This window comes from Dermacentor andersoni, chromosome 2 (assembly GCF_023375885.2).
Source record: "Dermacentor andersoni chromosome 2, qqDerAnde1_hic_scaffold, whole genome shotgun sequence".
Taxonomy (NCBI): domain Eukaryota; kingdom Metazoa; phylum Arthropoda; class Arachnida; order Ixodida; family Ixodidae; genus Dermacentor; species Dermacentor andersoni.
Genome location: NC_092815.1, coordinates 227,277,147 through 227,299,205, shown reverse-complemented (window position 1 = coordinate 227,299,205; position 22,059 = coordinate 227,277,147).

Sequence of the window (22,059 nt, the reverse complement as noted above, 5' to 3'; positions counted from 1 at the left end):
ACAGTGTAGCGGCATTTCTTGCGACGCATCGTGTATACAGAGTGTACATAAAGCTGCAATGACCGTTCATATTCTACTTATGTACTGGCGTAAAGTCTTCGTTAGCGGCATATTCATTAACATGCAATCCTTTTACGATTTATCTCCTACGAAAAACTTTTGCAGCCCAAAAACGTTCCATACGTATTGTAGTGTCACAAAGCGTCGCAGGATGCCGCAGCTATTCGCGCTAATGCCACTTATAAGTAATATTACCTGGCGATTTGTAACGGTAAGAAATTTAAGGTTGGGATAATAAACGAAAAATAAATCTAAGTAAACTTGAAAGGCGGTTCCGTATCACACAATCACAGTGAATACGTAGAAACACAGTACAGGCGGCACCACCAATAGCTATGACATTTAAACACGTACAAAAAATTGTCGCCTTATGCAGAAGTCTCCCGGAAGCCGCACCATCGACTCTTTGATTGACACCAGTGAAACATACATCCAAGAAGCGCTTCTACTCGCTGATGTGTGAATGCCACTAGACGCAAGGTTAACCCATTTTTGCATTCTTCAGACTTCCTAACAAAGCACCACGCAAGAGAAACTTCGAGAACGACACTACAGCGCCATCAGAATTCGCGCGAAAGGCGCCGAACGCATTTGCACTCGCAGCACAGTACCGTGGCTACGAGCAAGTGTCATGGCACCGACGCAACTGAAAATAACAAAAAGAGGTGAACTGTGCGCAAACGTTCACGCGCTCGTTCTTGTCAAGACGGCGTGAGCATCATCACGTGACTCTGCTCCGCCAATACGGACGCGCAGACCTCATCGCCTGCCCTAGCTAGTGAGCTCTGTCGGAAAGGTAATTGAAGGCCGCTCGGTTTATATTTATTCGGGTGGCTTAGTACTAAGGCAGCAGTGCCAGCTTGAAAAGCAGAGTTCGACCAACGGTTATAGTTTTGCGCTGTAATGTTGCGATAGCAGTAATTTCTACCCTAAGGTACACATTCTTTTTGTCGGAAATGCAGATACTGACATACATCTTGCAAGACGTATCATGGTACAGATACAAGATATCCAAAGAGTATCTATGGGTGGTGTCTAGGATACATGGATCTTCGATACTGCCCAGAAGCAAATGTAGGAAATGAAAACTGGTACTACTGAAATGCCATATTACTGTCCCACGCCATCTGATTTCTGTTTATATTCTTGTACGTAAGTTGTCGCTGAAAGGGAAGCATCATAAAGATATGGGAGCAATGCAAACATAAACGATTTCACTGCATGCCTTTTCTTCACAGAACGGAGCAGCGAAAGGAGCTACTTTGTTGCTTCTTTCTTTTCTGCTGTGGACTTCTGGCTTGCAAGTACCTCATAATCGAGCAGTACAAGATCAACAGTAAGTATTCTACTCCCCCCCCCCCCTCCTGAAATCATAGTCCCTAATGGTTGGCCTGAGCTATTACCATCCCGGAGGTGAAGGGCCCGCAGACACTTTCTTGGCCGGAGCGGTCAACGTGCGCTCAACACAAATGAAAACATCAACAGTATAATATAGCAGGCTTGAAAGATCTAAGAACTGACGAGAAGCCCTGATGTCACCCTTTGTGACGCCTCCGTGGCGCCAGAAGTTGACTTTACTCTGCCATTTGGTCGGGACGCGTTCTCCTCTTTTGATTACATTTCTCGCCTCCGGGATACAACTACGCCGGGCTTCTTGGACGTGTGCGCGCCGAAGCGACCCGTTCAAGAGATCAAATTTCGATGTGCCGTCACAATCAGCTGCCGAAGTCATGTCGCCGGGGTATAGCGGTCTATTGTTAAATGAAGTTCGTAGTGGACTCCGCAAATTAGACCATGAGTGGCCGGTCTGCCCTGCTTTTGGCGGCTTTTGTAAAAATAAATCTGCTCACTGGACTGCGAGAATGCACAGGCGATGACCAGCAACACACTTTCCGTACATAAAGCACGACATATCGATCTATCGCTAGCCCATCTACAATTTAGGAGAACAAAAGCGCATGCAAGTCGTGGCTTCGGGCATCGTTTTGCTTTATTAATCAAATTTCGGGCGGCCGCTGAGCGCGGCGATGTGAACACGCACGTGACTGCGTTTGGACTCGAGGCGCGAGAAGCTTCACTGAAATGCATTTCTCTGGTACCCGTCGCGCGGTGCCAACCAGTGCGCGCGTGTGGCGAGCGCGTTCACCGCCGCGGGGCTCGCGCGAACGATCATCGGTCGAACGCTGTGCACACGTTCTTCTGTCGAGCCTTGTTGACTGTTGCACCGCATCTGCCAGCCGGCCCTCGGGCGCGCAAATGTCTGCATAAGCAGGGTTTGTATCTTTATTAATCGCAGCAGCCGCTTCTTTCTGATCTTTCCGCGTGCCCGTTTCGCGTGCCACAAATGCATCAGCCACTGTCAAAAGCACGAACAATCCGCAACTGTCACTGACCTGCAAGGTGTTGATCGCACATTCTGAAGCCCCGCGACTTGAGTCTGTGATGACACGTTAGCATAAAATGACCGAATACGGCGACAACGATCCCAGTTCGGCTTTCGTCCGTGGCGCGGTGCGTGCTGTATACAGCTTTGTGTGGACCCTCGTTTCACGCCTTTCGGTTTTTCGAGTCTCAACCTGGCCGCAGCAACAGCTGGGCCAGCACGGTCTGGCTGCACGCTGGCATAGAACACGGACACTAATGCATACCTACACATACGACGCCTCTATCGCGGCGCGAGATCAACGGAGCAGCAGACCCATGAGCTCACACCAACATAACAGCACCGCCATTGTGGGCCGGCAACATGGCCACTACAGCAAGAAATACCTGCTGGCTTCATCCACACTTTTCTTCTAGAGCATGGAGTGAGTAGGGCCTCTCCTCAGTTTCTTCCTTCCTCCACGATAATAGGTGAATTTCAATGCACGTACATTCGCCGGACGTCTTTATATACAAACCATAACCTTGATCTGTGAAATTGATTCTCGTGTTCTTTGTGGCTTATTTCATTCCTTACTCGCGCTCTCCTTTAGGCAAACGACAACATGACGTAGGTAAATTCGTATATTTAACTTGGGATCTAACCAGCTGTCGTGCGTTTTCAACCGTAATATTTTATTGCTACGGCACTGCATACTTCATGCAAGCTAACAGATAAAATTATGTAGGTCGAACCATGTGAAGCTGAGCTTGTCTGAAGCTGCTATTTATACGCAATAATATTGAATGTGGTACGTGTTGACCGCATAACTGGCCAATCTGGGAAGGTTACAATTCGCAAGATTGCGCGAAAGGGGAGAGGTGGGGACAGAGGGGAGATAGGCGGCATTTTTTTTCAAAGCTTGTCTGAGCACTTGTCTTTCCAGGAGTACATACATGCTTTAGCAACGAGGATTTACTTAAGACGCAGCACACTGAGGAGAAAGAAACTTGCGACAGGAAACAATGTCAAGCACCATACTGTTTCTAGATCATAAAAAAAATTTTGGGCGACGCAGATCAAGGAGATTTGGACAAAGTACAATTCCATGGGCCTCTTTTTAGAAGCCCAACAGGTCTGATTGTAGGTGTCTTGATTTTATTAGTTTGATGTCAGGTATAATTCACACAGCCGGACTATGGTCGCCAGAACACGCAAAAGCGGCGCTTGAAAAGGCGTATGAATTTATTTTGGACACGTTCAATGAGGTCAGTATTGTATTTGCACTTTCCGCCTCAAACTACCAAGGCATCCTCTAGTAGTGGACGGTACACCGTAGAATACGATTTCAGAAAGCCAACAAAGAAGTGGAAGTCATGCGATATATGACAAACATTTCCAAGAGCGAGAAAGAGGCTTTGTTTCGCATATTTAGCATCTGAAGAGGAGCTTAGCATTTTGTCGAAGTACACGAAGTGTTCTTATAGCAGAGCCTAATCAGCGTGGCCAACTAGTCTAGTTTTCTCGTTGCCAAGCAAGTCGGCTGTACTGTGTCCGCGCATATGGCGCGTTGAGAAAAAGGTCACGATGCCAGAAAAATCCCACTAGACCGTATGTCAAATGTGCGACGGGGGTTATATACAAAATACTGCTGAAATGTGCGAAGTCCTACGTGGTGCAAAAGCGGAGATGTGTCAATGACGGCGCCCGGGAGCATTAATTGTTTGTAATCAATAATGGTAATGCGAATTTACCTGCGCATTGCAAGGTTTGCTTGGAAGACAGATGCCAGCAACTTCTAGGTGAAGTTAAGATACTTGGCAGGAGTGGTGATACGTTAGCAAGAGAACTTTTGGAGGCAGATTTTGGAGGCAGAGAGGCACGAGTTGCATTAGTGATACACCTGTTTTTCTGTTTGACAACGAGATGCAGCTGTTACACACGTCAATGTAATCTCTCTTCGCAGCACTGATGTACGCATGCGCATTTGTTGACTCTCCCTGCTCTGCTGTAAGAATAAAATCAGCTGAAGTTCAGCGCTCGACCTGTTGTTTCTTACTCTCCCTCCTAAGCCTTTATTTTCCTTTTGGCACAACAATGAAATCATTAGATCTCCACTAACTCACCCAGCGACAAGTTTTACTCAAGCTTTTTTTTGTCCGTTAACGTCGATTGTAGACATCCTGCATGAGCAGCTTTCTCGTTCGCTGTTTATTGGTGCAGCCAACGACAGCTGTGCCGCTCGGACGAGTAACCTTTGTACACGTCGCTGTGGAAACTTGGTAAGAACTCGCATAATGCAAACACCGCGGCAGGTGCTGCAAGCACACGTGACAATAAGGGAACACGCACCGTAAGTGCAGCCGCTCTCTGCCGTCTCCCACATTCCACATTAGAAGGCAGCATTTTATGTCAAGAGTTGCGGTGTGGCTCACACCCACGCTGCGAGGCTTTCAAAAAACCTGGTCTATAGCCAACAATATGTTGTTGTGCTCGAAACGAATGGAAACATTCTTACGAAGTCTCAAGTTTGTGTAATCAGCACTCGCCTAGCGCCAATGTTTGCATTAAGCGTAGGTCCAGTGCCTCCGTGGAGTTCGTAACCGGCGAGCCAATGAGCCCAGCTGAAGAACTCTGTTGAAGGAAATTATTTTCAGCTGTGGCTGCGCTGCATCGACTTGAGACACTGCACGCCTGATTTCGTGTGCTGTGTGGTGTGGTGAACATCGTCGTGTTTCGTGTGGGACTGACGCCGTTCCAGGTAATTCAAGTTTAACGGGCAACTTCTGTGCTGTAGACAGCTGCGAAAATAACTTTCGAAACCGAAAATCAATAGTCGCCTAACAATGTGAAGTATACCTTCAACCAAGCCCTTTATTTGAAATGTCAGTGCGTTCTTCGATTCAACATGCCCTAAATCCAGTTCAGTACAAGTTCACACTCACTTCTTTCAAGCGCAGGCGTCTTATGGGCTACTAGGGGATAAATCGCTTGTGTGCAGCACTCAAGAACGCTGACGCACTAAAGGAAACGTGAGGCAGCATTGTCACCTTTGAGTGTTTGTACTTAAACACTGCAAAAAGATTATTTCTTTTCAATTGCGCACCGTGTGCGATGCCTGGATAGGATGACCTGCATCACGCAAGACCTCCGCATCCAGCCGCGTGTATTACAAAATCACTTCAATGTCTGCGTAAGCAGCAGCACATATGTAGTCAGTGAAACTGCAATTGGCCCTATCATCTCTTTTTTTCCTTCATTGAAAAAGCGGAAGGTGTGAGTGCATGCGCACAAAGGGAAAATATGTCATCAGTGCTTTAAATAAGAGATCCGTTTGCTTAAACTGTCCCAAGTCTCTTCAGCTTACACTAAAATGTTTCTCGCTGTGCCGCTGTCAACTGTAGTCAGGGAAAATATTAACTCAAAACCACGTTCCTATTGCATTTTAACAGAATACATGCGTTTAGTTACTAAGCTAACATTTTCACTGAAACATTATGCTGACATGCAGCATACGTGTATGAAATGGATGCGTTTTGTAAAGGATGAAGTAGGCTAGGTGACGCGGTCAATGAGAAAGGAAGAGACGGCGGTGAGGCAGAAGTAAATCAGGCATTCGGCGGAATGGCCTCTTGTCTCCTTCGCTCTCTTACGATGGCGTAGTCCACAGAATGCGCAAGGAGATATGCCCTGTTCTGTCGGAGCCACATCCGCGGAGTTCACGGTAGTCATTGGCCGAATGCGCTGGCCTTCGGCCTCTGCTGAGTGATGTCTCTCTGAATGAAGCCACTGGGACCAGCACGACTTAGGTCATTATTATAATAATAATATTTGGGGTTTTACGTGCCAAAACCACTTTCTGATTATGAGGCACGCCGTAGTGGAGGACTCCGGAAATTTTGACCACCTGGGGTTCTTTAACGTGCACCTAAATCTAAGCACACGGGTGTTTTCGCATTTCGCCCCCATCGAAATGCGGCCGCCGTGGCCGGGATTCGATCCCGCGACCTCGTGCTCAGCAGCCCAACACCATAGCCACTGAGCAACCACGGCGGGTGGGTCATTATTATCAAAGGCCTGACCATGCAGCCCAAGTTTTATAAGACACACAAAAGACGACAGGCTTCTTCGGCGAAGACGCAGCTGTCCTCTGCTTCGAACAAGGAAAAGTTAACACTACTGCCTTACCAATTTGTGGGCGCATAGTTTCTGACGTCCTACCTTCTAACCAGGAAATGACCTCTGTTCCACTGTCGGGCATTGACGGCTTAGCAGCGCGCGACATTTTGTCCAGATCCGGTGTCGCGAGCATGTCCGCTCGCAGTTCGTCGATGGCAATGTTGCGAAGATCCACACATCTTCGGAGACGGCTTCGGTTCTTGCATTGGGCTTCAGTGTGGCCAGCAGGTGTTCAGTGCCCAGGATCCTCTGCACTGCTTTCCCATCCGGGACCACAGTGCCACCTACCAGAGAAGCTGTTGGTGCTTTATATGTCTAAGCGACGACCTGACTTCCTGGGCTATTCGACCATGGTTTTTATCCACACGTGTTTCACTGAAGTTGCTACAACACAGTTGTGTCTCAAGGTCTAAGCGATGCTCAAAACTTGCGGCGTGGCCTAGTGTAAAGGATGAACTGACCAATCCAGCGCGGGCAATTAGGTGAAAAAAAGAGGACGACGAGGCAGAAGTAAAGCAAACAGGAAACGTCCTGATGTTTATTTTTCCCTCAAAGTTGAAATATAAATGATAATACAGAAAGAATAACTTTTACCTTAATTCTCAGCAGTCCTCTTACCAAACACCTCGCTGACAAACGAGACAATCTGAAGCACTGGGCAATACATATCCTCTACTCCAGTCTTATCGGTAGTTGCAAGCTCGTGGCAGCCTACGAAGGTCACCTCAAATCACTCAATCGACACACCCTGCAACACTTGCGCGACGTTGCACGAGTCCATCTACTCTGCAGGGTGCCTGATGGCTCTCTGGACAGCACTTATCTTTCTTCTTCACTTCATCTTAACAAGCGGCTAGGACAGCCTGAGCCCTATAGCACCTGCATGGCCCGACACTGCAACTCCCTGCTTATTTTCCAGATTACGTTCGTCGGTGCCTTATCTCCGTGGGTTCTCGAACCTTGGCCGCGCTGGGCTGATGAAGCATTTCTGCCCCGGTTTCCAAAAGTGCAAGGATGGCCAAGTTTGGTTTCTTCGGCTACTGGTGGCTGGCAACATGGTTAATTCACTGACGCCCTCGCATGCTATGAAGCGGGATATGAAGGCCAGCCAGGCGCCACTTCGGTTGGGCACGACGCCGCTGAAAGGATGGGACGCTTACCGTTGCTGTTTATCCAGGTTGGTTACTTAAAAAAATGCATCGTGTCAAAAATGCAGCCAGTACTGCCTTGTTGCGGTGTCGTGCCCGACTGAATTGTATGATAAGATGCGCCGTTTACTGCTGTTCTTTTCATTCTTGCGCGAAAATTCTGCATGTCTGTTGCTGTTGCTTTTGGGTGATATTGAATCAATTCCCGGCCCTAGCGTCGAACAAACACTTCAAATTGTCCTTTAAACTGTGCGTAGGCTAGGAGTAGGTCAGAATACATTAATCGGTGAAATTAAGGTGCTGAGCGAGAAGCAAGATGATACCGATAAAGAGACTAAAAGCTTCACAGAGAGAGTGGTCACTTTAGAGCAAAGCTTGTTTCACATGCCCCCACACTGTCTAAGAGCTATGATCATGCTACTGGTTCATTTGCCAATCAAATTCTGGCAGTAATGTCAATGTGTGACGAAGCTGAGAACAGAATACGATGGTGCAATCTGTTCTTCTTTGGAATCCCCGACGAGGATAAACAGAGTTGGTGGACTCCAGAAAGAAAAATTATTGCCCTATGCTCAGATAAGTTGGAAATCACAACTGCAGGTTCTCAGTTTGAACGTGTGCACCGGCTGGGAAAATTTGCTTCAAATAAATATAGACCAATAATTGTCAAGTGTAGTTTCTTTAAGGATAAGCAGGAAATTCTCACTAGTGCGCATAAGCTGAAGAATACTGCAATCTCTGTTAGAGAAGATTTTTCGCTAGCTACTCGACAGGCACATAAGAAATTGCTTCAATTTGCCGGAGAACGTAATTGTCCTTACAAACTGAATGTCGACAAACTCCGTATCGGTAATACCACGTATATTTACGACAGTTCTGATTCCGTAGTACCTGCTCGATAGCTAGTTGCCGATGTGCGCAGTGCTAAAATCCAGCGGCTATCAACTTCACGCGCACCTTCACTTTCAGTATCATTTACTAACATCCGCAGTGTGTTGCCAAAACGTGCCCTGCTTGAATCATATCTTAAAGATAGCATGTCTGATGTACTGCTAACCGAGACCTGGCTTCATGCAGATGTAGGTGACTCCGAGTTATTTAATACTTCTAATCAGTACGCCATTTATCGCCATGATCGTTCACATAAGAAGGGGGGCGGCGTGTTGGGGGCCATCAATAAAACTATTCCTTCTTTTCTCGTTCACACTGACACTGCTCTTGAGGTAGTTTGGGTGGCTTGTTCTACATTATACTTGAAGTTACTGATGCGCGTTCGTTATCGCCCACCTTCCGCTGACCACTTGTTCGTGCCTGATCTTCGTAAAAGTATCAGGGCCCTTGAACTTGAACAGTTTCCCACTAATAAAATCTACCTATTTGGGGATGTTAATTTACCTGATATTAATTGGTCTCGCTTGTCTTCACCGAGCATTGATTCAGATGATTTTATTGAGCTGTGTTTAAAGTTCAATCTTACGCAGATTGTTTCTGAGCCTACCCGCGGTACTAATATATTAGACCTTATTCTCGCAACAGAGCCACATAGCATAAGCCCTGTCATGCAGCTTGATGGCTTTAGTGACGATAACCTACTGCAGTTCTTAATTTATATTCCACTGAAATTTGCTGGTGCGGAACGTAGGATTATCAGGGATTATAGCAAAGCAAATGACGCACAAATGAACAAGGAACTTGAGATTTTCTTTCAGAAAACGTTTCTTCCATCATTCACAAATAATTCTGTTGAAGCGAATTGGAATTCACTTAGAAATGTTATGCCACTTCTAGTAGACGAATATGTGACACTAATCACTACATCTAATGACAAATGGAACCCATGGTTTAATAAATCACTTAGATCAGTCCGAAATAAAAAGAAAAGGTTATACGCTTCTGCTAAATGGGTATCATGTCCCTCGTCATGGTCTAAAGATAAGGATTGTTTTAATTCTTACTGTCTAGCGGTATGTGAAGCCAAAAAGAAGTATTTTTCCAAAGATCTGTCCTCACTTCTACACACTAACCCTAGAAAGCTTTGGCAAGCTATCTCTCCTGATCGTCATAGTAATACAGTTCCAATACATAACGCTGACAACGTTCTTGTCTCTGCATCTGAGCGTGCTTGAACTTTCAATACGTTTTTTAGCTCTGTATTCACCAATGAAGACTGCTGCTCCGTTCCCTGTGTCTCCGACCTTCATTATCGCTACATGTCCCCTATAAATATTATTGTTGAAGGCATTTCAAAACTAATACGCGATCTAAAGGTGTCTACATCATGTGGCAGTGACAATATTAATTCTAAAATTCTAAAGAACATGTCAGCTATATCCAGTCCGATTTTGTACTACATTTTCAGCAATCTTTATCAACAGGTCTTCTTCCTGCTTACTGGAAGATAGCGAAAGTTATTCATATATTCAAAAATCGAAACAGACACTCACCTGGTAACTACCGCCCTATTTAACTAACATGCATTTGTTGCAAGCTTCTTGAGCACATCATTGCCTCCCATTCATCCAACCATCTTGAATCTAATAACATTTTCTTCCAAAATCAACATGGTTTCCGTAAAGCATTGTCTTGTGACACCCAACTATTGGAATTTATATCAGATTTACATTATGGCATGAATAATTGCAAAATTATTGATTGCATCTTTCTCGACAATGCAGAAGCCTTTGACGGAGTTGCTCAGTCGTCTAATAGCTAAATTAACTGCTCTTAGGATATACTCACTAACATTATCTTGGCTCCACAATTTCTTATCTAATCGGCAACAGTTCGCATCTGTGAATAACTTTTGTTTCTCCGCGTGTGTTGTAACGTCAGGTGTACCCCAGGATAGTGTGTTAGGTCCTCTTCTTTTCATAATTTTTATCAGTGATTTGCCGAGCAACATTTCCTCCTGCATACGACTTTTTGCGGTTGATTGCGTAATTCAGAGAACGATTAACTGTCATGATGATCATCTAACTTTGGAAAATGAGCTTCACCTAGTTAATGAGTCGTGCGACCGTTGTCAGACACTTAACACATCTAAGTGCTGCGTTCTTTCCTTCACTCATATGAAATCATATCCTAAGTTTCCTTACAAAATCTGCTCGTTGGAACTTCCTCGTGACTCTGCTTAGAAATATCTTGGCGCTTATTTTTGTACTAATCTTGCCTGGAGCTGTCACATCGAGAAGATATGCGTTAAAGCTAGCAGAACTTTAGGATTTTTACGTCGTCGCCTGCACCTCTCGCCATCTACCATCCGGCAACAGGCGTGTCAAACTTTTGTATGCCCTCAACGTGGATATGTCTCATCGATCTGGTCTCCTCATGAAGAATACCTAATACATCAATAGGAATCCATCCAAAATTGTGCTGCCCGCTTCATCACTTCTAACTACAGTCGTCAATCTATCATTACCCAAATTAAACGCGATGTTCCCCTGCCGAACTTGGATTCCCGCCGCTCTGTTGCTTTTCTATGCCTCTTTCATAAATACAACTATAACTCATGGTCCAGCCGCTTGTCGCTTGAAACTCCTCGCACATCTTCTCGACTTCATAATCATCTCAGTTTCAGGCGTATTTCTGGCCGCACACAGTCATTCATTAACTATGCAATACCGCGCGCCATCGCACCATGGAATAGCCTTCCAAATAGTATTGTCCCAATAAACGATCCTGCCAAATTTCGTGAACATTTGGAACTTCACATGTTCGCTTGACTATGTTGTACGACTTTGTATTGTATTCGCCTTTGTATCGTTTTTGGACTTTGTTTTCTATTGTGTTCCCTTGACTTTGTATGTATTTTTTCCAATGTTTACCAGTAATCCCTTTTTCCAGTGTATAAACTTAATTGTTTCGCTTACGATGTAGTTCCATTTTTTGCGATAAATATTTGTCATTTTTCTGTTACCCGCCCCCCCCCCCCCCCCCCCCCTCCACTACCCAATGCTACTCCGAGCCTGTAGGGCAAACAGAATAAATATATAAATAAATAAATGTGTGGCACACACAGCTTTCTCTCTGAACCCCCCCTGCTCCCCCCCCCCGGACTTTCCTTCTTCGCGACCCGTCTGAATGGGCCCTTCTAGTGTGTGCCATCTCACGGCCCTAGAAGCACTGAATCTGCGCTTTGTGCGGCCACCGACTGCCTGATTCCTGTCCTGTATTTGTGTCACGTGCTCTGACAGTGGGCAACTGTTCGTGTGTGTGTGTTAGTGTGTTCGCGTGTCATCTGCACCCTGCAAATTGCTGCTCTAGCTGGCTTGCTATCAGACGCTCCAGCGTACGGGCCTTAGACTTCTTGTTTAGCCTTGTGAACTATCAAGGGTGTAACGTTTCTACTGCAATTATTATTGTATGATTGCAATCGTAAAAACGATTCCTACGACCACATTAAAGGCGTTGAAGCCAGTATGACGCCTAATTCGAAATATTCTTGAAGGTACGTGCGCTCTGGCTCTTCTAAATCGAGTGCCGAAGACGTATGCATGTCTTACTGATACAAATGGCGATTTTGTCTCAGACACTGCCGATGCCTTTGAGAAAAATGTCTATGGTGTATATGATGTAAAAGATGCTGCTACCTCCAGTAACATTCCTTCTCAGACCGGTCCGGCGGACGGTGTAAGAAGAACAGGTGATCCGTGCCGCGGGGCCTACTAGTGGAAACGCGTCTCACTATTGGTGGTGTTTCACGTCGGCACCGCTGCACGGTAGCACACGAGGAGGCTAAAAAAGCGATGAATTTAAAGGTGCAATCAATTGTAATGGTACCCAAAGTGTATTGAAAGAAATTAAAACAGATTTTTTCAGTGTTCCTGTCCATCAATATAATCATAAAATCCTTCAGGCGCCGTAACAGCCGATAACGACTCCCACAGTTCAGTCGTGCCGCGTGTACTAGCAGATGGCGTTTGTCGATCCTTCGAAGCGGTCGCCGACAAGCGGCCCGTGCAGACGACAAGCTATTAGCTTAGCAATGTTCGCTTCACAATTGAGGAATCTATCATCGTCGATCTTGGTAAGCACTTAAAAATTCAGACGACGAGTCTGAATCGCAAGAGAGGGAAGGGAGGTCTGCATCTCGAGCTGCGACGTTGGCTGGTGGCGACAGATTGTAGGCGAGCAGCGAATCGCACCAACTGCAACAGCAGGTCTTGCATGTGCAAACACAGTTTCCATGTTCAGTAAAAAGAGTTGATTGCATAGTTCGTAGGATGCTGTCAAACATGGACACTATGTCCTGCGACCACGCGTGTACGGCTGTGAGAAGTACTTCGACCCGACGTACGTCAGAAGTTCGTGGACAGCAGTACGCAATATAATTTAAAAGGGTCTGAATGGTCTGAACTTGGACTTATTGGTAAGGCTTCTTTACACGGGAACAGCACGAAAAGAAAAAAAAACAAGAAAGAGAGCAGGGCAGGCGCTTTCCTGTTTGTATTTCTTGTGTCGCTTTAGTTTGTGCTGTTACGCCGCAATGAAGCAAGCAGTGCAGAATAAATCTGTAACCGTCAGCAGGTCCGGAAGAGAAAATTTGACAAACATGGTTAAGCTAATATGCACGTCAAAGAAGCCCAGGCGGGTATAAATAATACCGGAGTCACCTGCTACGGTGTACGTCTTCAACATAGTGTGGTGTTAGCGTCCAAAAACCCTGAATTTACTTTTCAGCGTTTAAAATATGTCATTCATTAGTACGCGCGTTGATAGCACAGATTCCACAGCAGCATGGGTTTTAGGAATTAGTTGTCTCTCAATTCATGGCTTCTAGAATTTGGACCTTTTGCATAGAATTTGTAGGCGAAACACGCTATGCAGTATTTTTCCTTGTGTATAAACAGTGAAATATATGAATGTTAACTGACTTTATTAGGTGAAGGCACTTCTACTTACTCGAATGCTAATCGTATGCCACACTCCTCTGAACCCTGCATCGTATGAAAGAAGAACGAGAACGCTGCGTATTGTGACAAATAGTAACGACGGTTTGTTGGAGCAGAAGTGACGAAAGTAAATTATGTTACTAGTGGATTCAGCAAAAGACGAATGGTGACTGCCGCAATGAGAAAAATAATATGCGCTTTCGTTGAGAAAAGGTAAAAAAGCGCCTAAGCAACTATAAATCACACTTTAAAATAATATATGAATTAAGATAAAAACAAGTTTTTTCATCCACTTTCATTTCCATTAATTTATCGTTTCTTTATTTCATTTATTAAGCACAAGTAATTTCCCCTATGTTGTCCTTGGTGTCAGTGTTTGTTGGCTTCTCATAATATGACTAATAAAAAAATCGCGCCCCTCGGTTAATCCCCTTGCTCCACTTTAAGATTTTGTAACATAAAGACAGTGGTTTGGGGTTTTTCGCTCTAAAAATGACGCTCTTAACAAACACATGCTGCAAAGCACGCTCCCACCGCGGAGGCCAGGGAATGTCCGGACACGGCGCGCCAACCCCTGCAGCCCCCTACGGCCCCCTAAGATCCCTCTCTAATCTCACGCATGCGCCACCTAGGAAGTTCCTGTGGCAGACGGCGGTCGCGTTAAACCACGGCGCCGTGGAATTCATGAGGTGAAGAAATATCTGCGCATGCGCGGAAATAAAACCTACTGGTGCCTGACTCTGGTGAAAAACGAAAGAAGCGCCCGAACTGCTAAAACTAGTCCTTTAATTTCAAATCAGCGCTCAAAGAAAAACGCTCAAGAGAGCGGAATGAGTGCTTGATCGCCTCGATTCCGCATGTTCACATGTCGTTCGTTTGCGCTCGTATTAAATGCAGGCCATTTTCAGAGCATAAATTATCTGCATATAATTAAGAAGAGCGTGAAGTGTTGATTTACTTGCTTTTCATAAAATAGTCGAAGCACTTGACGGTGAGCACCACGGAGTCGGAGCCGCAGTCAACACGAGACGTATCTCGTGTCTATATATCGGCGCGAGCCTTGGTGATTGCTTGCGCTCAATCCCGTTTGCTCTGTCACTTCATTTACTTATAAGTGGGCTGCGTGCATATGGCGGTTACTTTGAACGAAGCGTGCGTGTAAAATAAAAGGCTGACAGTCGCTTGGACCGAAAAACTTTACAACGTCGCTGAAACGTGCGATCCTCACGGCAACGAAACAACATCCTGTGTGCGTGTGGAAACGAGTGCGCCAACACTCTTCTTGCCACTGAGGGTGTCTGTCGTGTAGCGATTACACGACGACTGCTGTGTCTTGTGGTTCAATGCTACGAGCCAGTGCAACTGTCGTGACATTCTAAAGCGGTGGTATGGATTGTCTCAGCGAGTCTTCTCCATCGTGTTCGGTCTGCCAGCGCGATCTAATCTCGTGGCCCACCAACATAGAGCGTAGTGTGTGCGCGTGTGTGAATGTGGTTGACTGCTCTCGTGAACCGTGTGACGTCGCCATTCATGAGGCGTATTGTCGTGTTTATGCCTCTTCGGCTTGCCTTTGCGTCTCCGTCCACCGCTAAAGCCCCTTCAGAATGGGAGGGACCTTACACGAAACACACGTGAATTGGCCTAGCTATTACTGTACTTTGTCTGCTGGCAATCCGTGTATCGTTTCTGTCGCTTTTCTTATGTTAATTTGCAGTTGTGTGTTTTTCATCAGTAAATTGGCATCGTCGATTACTGAAACATCTTCGAGTGTAAGGCAAACTTGGAAGGAACGAGATCATGGCTGTATGTAATGTACTTTTATATACTATATTATAGTTTATTATTTAATGTCAAGTAGCAATGGCTAAGTAGTAGTTGTTTTTAAAAGCAGAGTAATGCAGGCACTTAGGAATATATTTATTCACGTATGCAATGCACAAAATACGATTAGGATACGCAGCGTTGGAAATGAATTTTTGGACAATTTGTCACGTGGAAGTGACGGTGAAGAAAGCAGCAAAAGTGGGAGTTACGAAACTAGTGCTTTATTGGGCGAACTCGTGCCCTCAAAAACAGGTTACAATCAAGAACGGCGACAGGGGGGAACACAATCGGCGGTCGTCCAAAATCTGATCTGTGCGTCAAGAGCGACGGCTTTGATAGATCAGTCATCGAAGGTTGAGAATAATCGCTGGTGCCCGCGCGTCTTTGAGAATGTTCGACACCATTCCAGTAGCGCATACATGAAATCAGATAACACAAGGTTCGGTGACACCAGACAGCAAAAAGGACCATCAATAACATTCGAGAATCTACTGGTACCCCCAACTTTCAGAAAACAACCGCATTTCCAAAAACAACTCCTGGATCCATTACACCTTTCCACATACCCCGGAGCACCTCGTACCTATTGTATCCCCATAGTGCTCTGTGCTTTATTATGGCTGCATTTTCCCTTTTCCCTTTACTCTTATTGTTTCTTCCTGTGTTTCCATATATCTATTGCCTTCGTTTATCCATGATCCATGGTATTTATATTCTTACACCAGAGGTGTTTCCTGGCCCTGTATTGCCACTGTCCGTTCACTGTTTTCATTGAATACCATAACACCTGATTTCTCGCACTAAGTTTAAAACCTAAATTCTCGCCTTCCTGTCCGCAGATATTAGCCAGACGTTCCAAGTCACTTTGCGTGTTAGCTAGCAACACACTGTCGTCTGCATAAAATAAACCTGGAAGCTGCTGCTCTACTACCGTACCCGCATGTCTGCATGGGAGATTAAATCAGATATTACTTCCTTCAAGGGCCCGCTCCATCCTCACCATGTGCATCAAAAACAGCAGTTGAGATTAAGGACACCGCTGCTTCAGCCCCTTGTTGATATCAACTTTCTCCTTGCTCCTCATCCCTTCCCATTCAGCGCAAACGGTATTTTCTAGGTAAATCTCTCTCAAAAGCTATAGACAATTGTCACCTAATCCTTCCCCTTCCAGAATATCCCACAAAATGTTGTGGTCTACGTTGTCATACACTCCTGTGATGTCTAAAAAGGTCACATATAACGGTCCCCTTTCTACTCTTGATATTTCAATACACTGAGTAAGAACAAACAAGTTATCATCCAAACGCCTACCTATCCTGAAGCCATTCGGAAATTCCCCCAAAATGACATTCTCTGCCCATGATCGCAGCTTTAATTTGATTGCATGCATTGCTAGCCTGTTTATTACCGATGTAACGGCCAATGGTCTATACGAGTGAATTCTATACCTTTCTAAATTAAATTCATTCTATTTGTCGTGAAGTGTCTGGTACTCGTCAATCTTCTAAAGGTTTTTTCTACTGCTTCCACCAGAGCTTCCTTACTTCTTGATCCTAGTTCAAAATTTAGCCTAATGGGAACCTCGTCGAGCCTTGTGGCTGTGCGCTTAGCAATTTTCTCTTCGGCGTTCTTCCAGTTGAAATTTGTCAGCACCAGCTCCTTTTCCATCTGCTTCTGTATCATGCTCTTTCTTTTTCTTCAAGTACAACCTCGTCATTGCCTTGCAAAGATTTGGCTTTTTTGTTTCGGATGTAATTCAATGCCACTTCCCCTTCCAGTTCGTTTCCATCTTCGTCTAGGATATGTTGTTTTATTGTTGTTGACTTCCTGCGTAATATTTTTATGTGGTTCTAAAATATTCTAGGTGCGGCCTTCTTTTTCTGACGTATTTCTGACAACCAACGTTCACTTTCACATTTTATCTTTGCTTGCACCAGTATTTGAACTATAGACATTTTCTCCCGGTATATTTCCTCTTTACTGGCTACTTTATACTGCGGCAACAGCGTCTTCTTTGCCTGCCTGTGCTCTCGAGATGCTTTCTGTCGTTCGGCGATCGCTTCTCGTATCTCCTTGTTCCACCAGCTTTTCGATTTCTTTGTTGCTTTCCAACCAACATGTTGTTTCTCTTTCCATATTTATGTCGTTATTACACTTAGAATTTCATATATTCCCACTCTTGGCCATCTGCAAGTTCTTGCTCGGCTCTAGTAACTATATTAATTGTTTGTTCAGCCTTCAAATTTGAACTGTCTATTTTCCACTCCTTGCTCTCTTTCCCGACTACATATCCCATTTTCAGAATGATGCGCTTATGATCACTCCCCATGCTGCTATACCCTTCCTCGTCAATGCCAATTTCTCGCAGCTTATCGTGTATTCCTTCTGTGATCAGGCAGTAATCAATTGTCGATTGCCAGTTTCCCACTTCCCACGTGATGTGCCCTTCACACTTTGGCCCTGTGTTCACGATAAAAAGGTTATGTTGCTCACAAAGGCCTAGCATTGACTTCCAGTTGTTGTCGATATAGCCATCTAAATCCCGTATGTGGGCATTCATGTCACCTAACAGGGAAATTTCGGCATCGTTCAAGTTGGATTAAGAAAACCTGCACAACGCAGAAGAACGACTTGTGAGGCTGCATTGCGAGGCTCTTTCCGCCGCACCCGCTAAAATCATAGCGATGCAGCATGTCCCTTATGAAGGCATACGAAGAAGTCACATGGGAGGGAGGCGTAGCTGTCATTTTGATATTGTGCAGCCAAGAGCACAGCTGATGCGGTACATGGTGCGTCGCTGAATCCATCGGCTATGCGCTGCGTCGAATCCGCTCCGACTGGAAGGTTGCTTGCGCAACTTTGGTCAATAAAACCTGCACAAGGCAGAAGAACGGCTTGTGAAGCCACATTGCGGGGCTCGGTCCGCCGCATCCACTGAGATAGCCACCTTTAGGAATCAGCAGAGTGACATAGGGAAAATTATTTCTGACCTTAATGAGCGTTTCCGCGATATGGAAAGGCGCGGTTCGCGAGTTGACAGCCTGGAACAGGCAGTGAAGTTGCTTCAAGCTAAAGTAGTAGACCTTGAAGGACAGGAGCAGACGCTTGAATCTGGTAATCTTTGGCATACAAGAAGACCGGGGGGGGGAGGGGGGGATGAGACTCAATGTAACATGTTGCTCTATCGCAATAATACATCGCATTGGAAAGGCGGGAAAGAAAAGACCACTGATTGTAGTCTTTCAAATTTACAACGAAGTCCTAAAAAACGCGCGACATATCAAGAGAATAAAATTTCCATTGAGAATGACTATTCGGCGGATACACTAAGGAAACGCAAGCTGTTATGTCAAAGCGCCAAAAGAGAAAAACAGCAGGGCAAGAAAGTGACTCTCCTGCATGATAAGCTGCGCATAGATAATCACCTGTACGCATGGGACGATGACGCCAATTCTATGGTAGGATTGGTTAGCCGTCAAAGAAGCTCCAGCAGAAATTGACACGAAACTTCATCTACTGAAGAGCTGCATCTGTTAAATATAAACGCGCGCAGTGTTGTGGATAAAAGTGATCAGTTTGAAGCCATCACTTTGGGATGCAGCCCTCATGTGGTTGTGGTCACGGAAACTTGGCTGCGTGATGACATTCATGACAACAGTATCTTTCCACCTTCGTACCAAATTTTTAGGTGGGATAGGAATACAAGAGAGGGTGGCGTCGCAGTCTTGATTATACATAACATTCCAGCAACTCTTCTAAGACAAATCGACAATCATGAAAGTATTTCATTAAGGTTGTCATGCTGGGTCTTTTCTGTATTACTATTCGCAGTGTACCGTTCTCCCGATGCACCACCGCAGTTTTTACGTGATCTTTAGGAACATATGTGGAATTTCGCACAGGAGAAAATAATTATTGGTTGCGATTTCAGCCTTCCTGGTGTTGATTGGAACGATTCTTTTGCTTCTCGAGAGCATAGCGTGCATGTTCAGAGTTTACTAGACTTAATGTTGTGTAGGAACCTGCAGCAAGTGGTTAAGCTGCCTACTCGTATTCAAGGCAGTTCGCCCTCTATGTTGGATCTTCTTTTTGTAAGCCGATTTATGGAAGCTTTTTCTGTGTCAGTCGAACCAGGTCTTTCGCATCACAGCATGGTGAAGTTCTCATGCCCTCTAAAAGCACGAAATAGTTCTCCTATAAAACAGTGACTGTTACAAACCTTTTTCGTGCGGAAGATGAAAGTATTTTAGACTACCTTGATCTTAACCTCAGCAGTGTTGGTGGGTCTGATGTTTCAGAGCTATGGGATAGATTTAAACAGTTATGTTTGTACTGCAGAGGTAAGTTTGTGCCAAATAAAACAATAAAAGGCGAAGAAAAAGAACCCATGGATAACGCACGATATCTTGCAGAAGAAAACTAAAAATGTTTAGACGGGGCGGTGCCTCCCACAGCATTGTCCGAACGAATCAGACACTATTCGACCAAGCTGTAAGCCGTGCAAAGCAGAACTATTTTCAACATACGCTGCCAAACATTATGTAGACTGCCCCTGAAAAATCCTGGTCCCACTTGTGCCGGAAAAAAGAGGGCATTAATCAAATAATGCATAACGATGGCCTTCTTACAGATAAGCAAAGAATCGCTTGGCATTTTAACGTTTACTTTCAGAGCGCTTTTCCAAAGGCTTGAGATGGCGCATGCGTCGATACCAGGTCATGTCATCTTGACTCCGACATCGTATCATTATCAGGCGTGGTGTCTATGCTCCTCAAGTTAAAGACTAAAACTTCACCAGGCCCTGATAATATACAAAATGCGTTTCGGCGTAGATATGCCGAGATGGTTGCCAGTTTTCTTGTAATCATCGCCCGTGCTTCTCTACGTTCATCTAGCATTCCCGGCGATTGGAAAACAGCGCGAATCGTGCCAGTATTAAAAACAGGGGATAAGTCATCGGTCTACAATTATCGTCCCATATCTCTCACTTCTCCCTGTTGCAACATTCTGGAGCACATCATAGCCCACCATATCACTGACTTTCTAAATAGGAATATATTAACCCGTTTTCAGCATGGTTTCAGGAAGGTTTTTCCACTGTTACTCAATTGGTCTCAGTCGTACATACATTCGCAACTATTCTAGATAAACCCGGGCAAATTAATGTTATTTTTTAGACTGCAAGAAAGCGTTTGATTTAGATCTGGGTAGTGATCACTTTATTGTAGCAACAACTGTATACGCAGGCCCATCAAGAAAGACAGGCAGGAAAATAACGGTTGTGGAATGGGACTCCTTCCGCAAAATCCGGGAGGAGGAAGCTGATGAAGTCATACATGACATCGAGATTTGGACTAAAAAACTTCATCAAAGTGTGACACGAGCCACTAAGACTATTCCGGAAAAAGCGGGGATAGAGGAGGCGGACAGCAAACTCCTACATATGTGGGAGGCAAAAAGCAGCATGCAGAAACGCTGGAAACAGCAAATACTTAATAGAAACCTGAGGAGGAAAATCGCCATGCTCAATAGGGAAATAGAGGACTATGCGAATAGATTAAGCCGTCAAAATTGGGAGGCCACGTGCAGCGCCATGGAGAGACAGATAGGGCTACCTAAAACCTGGAATCTTCTGCGCTATCTTTTAGACCCGGAAAACAGCAAGTCCACACAACGACACTGCCTGCACAAAATAATTCACAGATACAAAGGCACGGAAGAAGAACTTTTACAGGAACTACAAAGGCTATACGTAGGAAATACAACCAAAGAACAACAACATCCATATACTGGTAAGGAAAACCCGTATCTTGACAGCCCCATAACCGAGGCTGAAGTTCGAGCGGAACTCATCAGGCTCAACACGAAGTCCACGCCGGGCCCGGATGGAATCACCAACAACATCCTGAGAAACCTCGATGATGAATCTATCTCGGCCCTCACCAAGTATATTGGCAACTGCTGGGAACAGGGTAATATTCCACGTCAATGGAAAACCGCAAAAGTTATAATGATTCCAAAGCCGGGAAAGAAACTTCAACTTGAGAATCTCAGGCCTACATCGTTAACGTCGTGTGCTGGCAACCTCATGGAGCACGTCATCCTCACACGTCTAATTACATGGAAGATAATGGCCTTTTCCCGCACACCATGATTGGGTTTAGACCAAAACTGTTTACACAAGGCATTATGTTGCAAATCAAACACCAAATAATAGACGCGGGACATCAAACACTAGATACAAAAGCTATCGTTGGTCATGATCTTACGAAGGCCTTTGATAATATCACCCACAGGGCTATTTTAGAAAACTTACAAGGCCTAGGGGTGGGGCAACGAACCCATGCGTATGTTAAAGACTTTCTCTCTGACCGTACTGCGCAAATCACAATCGGTGAAGTGAAATCTAAAGAGAAAACTCGGAAGCCGGGGCACACCACAAGGATCAGTCTTATCTCCCTTTCTTTTCAATGTAGCTATGATTGAACTGCCAGCAGAATTAGGAAATATAGAATGATTACAGCATAGCCTGTACGCCGATGGTATCACCCTTTGGGTAACAGGTGGAAGTGATGGGCAGATTGAGGAAATCCTC